The sequence below is a fragment of the Symsagittifera roscoffensis genome, chromosome 10, assembly GCF_963678635.1.
Source record: "Symsagittifera roscoffensis chromosome 10, txSymRosc1.1, whole genome shotgun sequence".
NCBI lineage: Eukaryota > Metazoa > Xenacoelomorpha > Acoela > Convolutidae > Symsagittifera > Symsagittifera roscoffensis.
The window spans coordinates 10,606,318-10,614,439 of record NC_087071.1 but is presented as its reverse complement, the minus strand read 5'-3'; the positions used below and the strand labels follow the sequence as shown (position 1 = coordinate 10,614,439).

The window sequence follows — 8,122 nt, the reverse complement described above, 5'->3', positions numbered from 1 at the left end:
TTTAAACAGAATAAAACAAATTTAACCAAAAAATGAGGTAAAATTTGAAAAATTATGTTTCTTTTGAAACTGACTGGAGGTAGAAAAATGAGAAAATCACTGTAATCAGAAATTTTAAGGCTAGTTTTTTAACTATAAAACTATTTTTCCTACAACGGAATCCTTCCAAGTCTAGCACGACTGATCTTTCCTTCACCATTCTAACCATTGATAGAGAATTGGTTTTGTCAGTTTAACATATAAACAGAACGTAATACCACTCAAGTGACCAATCAGGCTGTTGTTAAATTTCGAGGGTAGCATATAACACTAGGTGGGACCTGTATTATAAACTTCGTGGGCAAATCCCGCGGCATCGTGTAAAATTGCATTCTGTCGTAATATTTTTGAATCATTCAGGTATTTGTCCAATGAAAAATTGTCTATGCCAATAAGACCTCCATATGGTCTAAGTTTAATCATAGTTTATATCGTTTTTACTAGAAAAGAAAAACAGAGAACATGTAGCCAAAAAAAAATTACGGCGGTCAGAGTTTTCCGGGTAGGTTTTTTTTCACAGCCAAATAAATCTCGTGAATGATTTCCAAGTCCGTTGAAGTAACTCTACGTTTTTCCAATTTCATTTTGTATTTTTTCCAACACCGCGTGGACCTGCTGAATTTCAAGCCAGTGGAAGTGAAAGTGACCTTGCAGATATCACTTACTCAGTCCTATATCTCGGTGGTAGATATTTAGATAGATCACTGGAAGTTTTTGATATTTTGAAAATTTATCAAAACAAATTCTAATCATTCGCTCCACCCCTTTCTCAATCATCATAGAGTCAAAACTGATTGAGCAATTAAATCGGTTGCCATAAGTAGCAATGGTTAGATCAGTAGCCCTACCGTTTTTCTGTTTTGTATAAGCGCACCACGTTATTTGTAAGAGCTCATTCAAATAAAACAGCTGTTTATAACTTTGAGAATATTCTTTTTTTGCTATTTCAACAAACCTCGAGATGAAAACTTTATGACGATTGTGAATTTCACTACTTTTTGATCTAACTCCAGTTGAAAAAACTGAGAAAGTTAAATTTTCTTGATCAATATCAAGGTGTGCCAATTTCCTATTAAACTCATTTTATCTATTTTATTATTCAACATTTCAGTATCTGATGTTAAGAAAGAAGGTTGTTAGTGACTGCGGTGATTGAGAATGAACCTGCATTTCAATTCTATTTCGTAGGTTTAAATTGACGGTAGAAAATTTTTCGAGACAAACAAAAAACTTTCAAACTTTCAAACTAAAAACTTTCGAAAATTAATTTCCGCCAGGAAACCAGCATTTTGCGACTGTTTGTTAAAATCCTAGTTGGGAGGCCGAAAAAAAGTTTTTGGATCCTAAAATTAGGATCCCAGCCTTTTTCGGTGATAGTGCGCAAAGCGCTGGGAAAAAGGCAAAATCCTTACCCTTGGATCCGAGGCGGACCCCTATACTGGCGGACCCCTAAAAATTGGGGGTCCTCAACTGTAATCCGCCGTGTGTCCTTAGGTGGGGGGTCATTCCTAAGAAGGGGGGGGTCAAAAAGGTCTCAAAACCAAAGTGAGGGGTCCTAAAAATTTTTGACCCCCCCCCCATTAGGAATGACCCCCCCCCCCCCCCTTAGGACACACGGCGGATTACAATATTACTTGGTCGTAACCGAACACAAATGACATAAGCCTTTGTTACTCAAAGGTAGTAACCAAAGGTTTGGCCGTTTCCCATTAAAAATGCATTGGAAATGTGTTAATTTTGTCTCACACAAATAATATAACGAAAATAACGAAATTTTAAATTTTGGCAAAAACTTTCAAAGATGGTTATTTCTAAAATTTGAATTTCAAATTACCAAACATTGATCAAGGCATACAAAAACATGTCATACAAAAGAAAGAGGAGTTTTAAGCGTTTTTGAAAAAAGTTATGATGAGAAAATGAAAAAAAAATCCACTATTAGTATATTCAGAACTACGTTATACACACAAAAATTAAATTTTGTATGCGAAATTTTTTTTTTCAAAAAATATTTGTTTGAGTACGAAAATCAATTTGCGGTCAAAAAAAACACAAAAAAATTTTTGGGGGCTGAAAAAAAATACTGAAAAATTCGCCATCAAAAAAATGCTAGTCATACGTTTTCCATATATGGAAGTGGTATGATTAGCATTTTTTTTGACAAAAGTTTTTTTTCTCACACGTAAATTTATGCCAAAACAAGAGAAAAGTTTTTCGAAACTTCGACGACACCATTTTAGCAAAATGTATGAAATTTGTATGATTAGTAATTTTTCATAGACTTAGTTTATGGAATTGTATGATTAGCATTTTTGGTCTATGATTGTCAACCCGGGTTCTTGCTAACTGGTTCAAAATCCTAAGAGCTAACAATAAGGACATAACCATGATTGATTTGTTTCGCTGGCTACGCTCATAAGCTAATGGTTAGCTTTTATAAACGAACTTTAAATATATTCAGATAACAGTTTAACATTTTATCGTGTTGTAATGTGAATCAAATGACCTCAAGAGGAAACAAATACTAACTTCGATGTACTGAATTTAATTTAGTTTGTTGTTTCAATAAGATATATGCTATGATGTCTTACTTTAAGGCGGCTGTCTGTTGCCTAGGATTGCGTAAGTTGATTAAATGTTTTTTAAAGTGCGAGTTAATTGAAACAGGGGTGGATTTGGGGGGGGGGGGGGGGGGTTTGCCTTTTTTCAGGGATTCGACCCCCTGCCGACCCGAAGCGTCCCTCTATGGTACTTTTTAAGAAATCCATTTTTGGCCGACCGACCCTAAAATTGTTCTAAAGACGCCTAACTTTGAGGGGGATCGCGCGCCAATAAAAAACGTTTTTTTTTTACTTCAATTTTGCCTGTTTAAAATTTGCCTGCGGCGTAGAAAGTTTGGCCAAAACAGCGTCTTTTAAGTGCTTAAGGAGAGATCGGAAAAATAAGGTCGTCAAACTTTCGAAGATTTTTCGAAAAACCTCTCCCCTCGAGAGAATCCTAGATCCTCCCCATATTGAACCATAATTTTTGATACAGTTTATTAGCTTTTATAAGCCAGGTGAAAAAAAGTTGGAGACCGCTCATGCGCAATATTATGGGCGCGAATCGGATGAGCTGGATGATCTCTAACATGGAGCAATTGCTGCTTTTTTATAGTGTTCATATATTTTTTCTACTCAAAATTACTTGCACTTTCAAAAAAAATTTTAGGATTCCACAAAAATTCACCCTGAGACTTTACTGTCATGTAACTGCTCTAATTAATCTCAGAAGTGACTCTATTTAATTTGGTGAAAATGTCAAAAATTGGCATGAATTTTTTAAATTGGCATGAAAACTCAGGGCTGGACCAAACTTGTACGCATAAATTTTCAATGAGTTTTTTGTATTAGCTATGATCAATTCTAGTGGAGTATAATAGACAAAAATCTCGAGGAAAACATCACAATTAGAATCGGTTATAGATTCGTCAGTTACCTAATTTGGGTAACTTTTTCAGTTATATTTGTCAGCAAATCGAAATAAATATCTGTAGGATCAATTAGTCAAGCACACAGTTGGATGAAGGCTACAAGTCCATGATCTATACATAGATCAACTGTATGACCAGTGAATTTCCTCTAGCGAGTTTTTTTTTGGTTGGAGAGCAAACCAAGATCAGAGGTTACAACTTTGTGGTAAATAAAAAAAATCAATTATGGTTTGAAAAGAGCTTGGCAATACAATATTCGAAACTTTTTGAAGGTCTGCCCAATCTTTGGTACACAAATTTCTAGTTCGTTTTAGATGCCATTCTCGCAACCGAAGTGGGTTTCTCTGAAGACAGCACACCCTGGGATTCTCTTCTGTTTATACTCCCCCACAACCACAGCTTTTTCAATCAATCTGCACTTTGTGCAAAACTGAGGTAGATTATATAGAATTTGTTCGTAAGAAACGTCATTGAATTTTAAATTTCGGCTTTGCAAACACAACCAAAAATTTGTCAAAAAATAAATTTACGAACAAAAAACAACTTTTTGGTGTATGGAGAAAATACCTATCCTACAATTTCCATTTATGGGAAAATGCTTATCATAGAGTTTTCATACAATTTGTATGGAATTGTATGAAAAGAAATTTCCCATTTATGAGAATTGTATGATAAGCGTTTTTGGTCAGCCCGGGCACCTAGACACACTGAATTGTGCGCCCATCCAGTGCATAATTTGGCCTCGTAATTTAACTAAAACCAAGCTCGAACCACTTTCTATTTTTTAGACCGTTTTTTAAACATTTTAAAAAAAAAATATTTGAGCAGTTCAGAGTTCTTACAGATAATTGATACTGATTCTATTACTTAAGTTTCATTTAAAAGTCAAGTTCCCAGGAAGTCATTGTAGTTAGAAAAATATTTGTAGACTACTATTTTGAGGTCTAAAAAATAGACACAAACTCAAAATTGAATATCCTTCGAATAATTTGGGAAAACTGGAGGGGGGTTTAAATAAGCATGGTTAAAAGTCTTATATAAGTTCTTTGGCAATTTTTATAAAAGACAGTTCGTAAAAACGTTCTAGTCAGATGAGCGTTGTTGGTTTAATTTTATATCTACCTATAGGCTGGGTTTGGCGGAATCTTTTTTGTGTTAGTTCGCCGAAAATTATAAGTTGGTTAACACAACAAAAAGGTCAAATATATAAATCATTTCGCCCATAAACTGTTTCTTACTTATCGCTTCTTTTTAAAAGAATATTTTGCTATATTTTCAAGCCACATGGATTGCTACATTTCACTGAACATTTCGAGCAGATTTTAGCAGATTTTAAATCACATGAAAGGGGCGTAGTTTTTTGTTTTTAAAAATGTAGTTTTCGAAACTTTTTTTAAGAAAAATTCTCTTTTTCCACTTTAGATGCAATTGCAAAATTTGATTCATGCATCTGTTGGTGGATGAAATCAAGGAAAAAGGAAAAAAGATTTGTTATTTATTGGGAAAATCATATTCAAATGGCATGCTAACCAAAACTGCTAGTGATGTAGTTCCCTGTGCTGTATGTGAGCTAGTAAAACAAACTCACATACAGCACAGGGAACTTGCAGTTACGAACACAAACGTGACAAGCCAACCTTTTTTTTTAAAAAATAAGAAAAATTGAAACATCACGAGTGTTTTTGAGCTGAGTATAATAAGAAATCGACAGCAAACAAAAATGTTTTGACAAAAAAATGCTTCGATTGTTTGATTTCAAATTTGATTATCATAAGTAGGACTTATAGTTTAAAGTTTTCTGGTGAGCTGGATCAATCTGCTATGTCGATACTATCTGTGAATAGTCAAAGTTTTTTTTTAAATGTTTTCTTTTTTGGTTCCATAATTTTAATAGAAAACCACTTAACTTTTGGCAAAATTCTGTAGGAGTCCTTAAAGTCACTTTTGCACTATTTACAGACTTGTTTCTACTAAAAAAAAAAACACTTTTTTCCATAGTTATGATTGAAATGCCAAAAAAAATTGTCAAAATTCTTTGTCAGTCAGATGTTGTTAAAAGTCGACCAAACCTTGAGGTGTCGACCTTGTATCACATTTTTTTGCAGGGGTACCTTTGTCAAAAATTTTAGCTTGGGCGCATTGCGAGCGGCTACTCTTTTTTCGTGTCAGTTTTACCTAGTGTTTTTAACTTTAGCTCTCGATACTGTTTCGCCGGAAAGATATCTCTGAAAAAAGTTAGCAACCGCGAACCGCGAGATGATGATTTCCCCGAATTTGTGCTCAGAATGAAAAAAATCTATTTGCTGATAAACTGGTTCTCAATGACACAACTTATGCCCTCAGGTGAGATGAATTTGAAGAAGTCAATTATCCGCTTTTTATGATATTTCTTTATAACAATAAATTTAAAGTGACAGGCCGAAACAATTAGATATTCAGTGTCCAAAATCTAGACAATATTTGAAATCTAGATTCTTTGTATAGAAATTTTCAATTTGTTTTGTAGAAGGTCGTCCTAGTGTCAAATCATCTTTTTAATTCAACGTAGCAAATTTTTTTGAAAAATTCCTGAGAAGTTTTTTGCAAAATTGTTTTAATTAAATTGCTCAGGTTGATTTAGAGATGGGCTCCTGCTGCTTCGCTCAACTGACATTTTATCGTAAATACGGGTCATTTAAAGGAGTTTCCCCTCAGGCTTATGTGCAGTCGGTCGCGAACTTTTCGGCATATGAGAAACAACTAAATATTGTCCACGTAAGTATTCATCAATGTACACATCCATTATCAGATTTTTAACCAATTTTTGTTTGATTCCTCAGAAGTTTTAGGAGATTTGAATCACTAGGTTTAGAGTAGACTTTTTTCACATTTTCGAATATTTGATTTTTTAATGAAATATTCTTCTTTTTCGAGTATGTAAATGTTTCAGGCAAAATATTATCGTCATTTATGCGTCAATGTGATATCAGGTCTTGGTTTTGGGCTGGGAAAGATGGAATCTCGAGGCACGATACACCAAGCACCATTCGTTTTGACTCCAAATAATAAGAAAATGATTCATTTTTTCTCTTATGGCGATATCAGAAATCAGCTTACATTTGATTGGTTCAAACTGAATGTACTGTGTGATGAACATCCGTGGATCTGTATAAAATATCCCCCACACATTTTTCATCATTCCAATCAGACAAAATAATTTTCTCGTCAAGTTGTTTTTACTGAACTCCTTAACTGTTTTTAAAAAAGATCTATAATTGTTAGATTTCACCTTTAACGTTTTTTGAGGCTCAAATCTTGGCCAAGATCTTCATTGATAATTTTTGCGTGCTTTTCCTCAATTAGCATTGAGAAAATCATCATTCTATTTTTCACACTCAACTATTTAAAAAAGTGAATATCATTTTAAACATAAAAATGCGATCTTTTGTCTGCCTAAAACTTTTTATAACAAAGTAAATTAAGATCTCAATAGTATCCATTTCCGAAATGTTTTGTTGGTTGTTTTTCGTATGAGGTGAAAAACTGGATACATAAAATGTGAGTTTTTCAAATTTTTGCAGTCAACTTTTTCTTCTCTATGTTTTATTCCCAAGAAGTTATTTGGAAAACTAATTTTCATTGCCTAACTTGAAACTTATCGTAATATTCAAAGCCTGATTGCTTGCTTTGTTCACTCAAAATTAGACAAAAAAAATGAAAACGGTTTTTCTCAACAATTTTCACATTTCATTTTCAATCTCGGCTTACAGGGCTTCAATACCCCTTCCAATAACTATTTGTACTATTTGATCGGAAAAAATCTTTTCTAATAGAAACCTATTTGAATATTGCAACACTGATTTTCTCTGCCTCAGAAAATTTTATCTTATTTTATCTTCGTTGTTTTTTGTTATAGCCTGGTTTTCTTCAATGTGCATTGAGGAAGCGATCATTCTATTTTTCCCTTTCAACTATTAAAAAAATCTTTTGCTTCCCACTCAACTATTAAAACTAAAATTACATAAGAAATTTCACATACAATTACACAAAATGTACCAGAGCTTTACTGAACCTTACAACTATCATTAGACATAAAGTCCCTTATAATTTTGGACAATTTATTATTACATAGGCAACTTGCTTCGAGACTTCATTCTCCTTTGCAGTGAAGAGTCAAATCTGAAAGTAGGGTGGCTTGTTCACACTGTAATTCCTGATTGTGAGGCAAACCCTCCTCATGTTGTATGTTGCTACTCTATACACTGAGACGTCGAGCTAGAATTGACTGTTTGCCAGATTTAGCTTCATATATAGGTACGAGTCCAAGTTTTCAGCATCGTGAATAACAGTTTTTTTCTACTTTCTGTATTCCTCTCTCCGTCTTTCTCAGCAAGATAGACTTGCAGGGTTTTTTCAATGTATATCCCCACTCATTTTTCTTGATTAGTTGGAAGCAGGTTTCAATGCAAATCTCCCAACTCTCGTTTTTTTGAAAAGTCAATGTAATTGGGACTATCATGTTTTCTGGATCACAGTTTTTAATTGAAGAGTGAACTGAGCAGACGAGAGGAATGAGATTTTTAATTTTGATATTAATTGAAAACGGAAGTAATCGGTATGAGTTATCATGAC

At 33.7% G+C, this 8,122-nt stretch overlaps 1 long non-coding RNA gene across 1 annotated transcript; it reads left to right on the top strand.

Annotated features, from left to right (window-relative positions):
• The first annotated feature begins 2,619 nt into the window (after nt 1-2,619).
• On the top strand, nt 2,620-6,694 carry LOC134855663 (uncharacterized). The gene is made up of 5 exons (XR_010164526.1): nt 2,620-2,661; nt 3,826-3,946; nt 5,706-5,854; nt 6,132-6,265; nt 6,441-6,694. It is a non-coding gene; the product is annotated as an uncharacterized LOC134855663 (long non-coding RNA).
• Nucleotides 6,695-8,122: the final 1,428 nt, after the last annotated feature.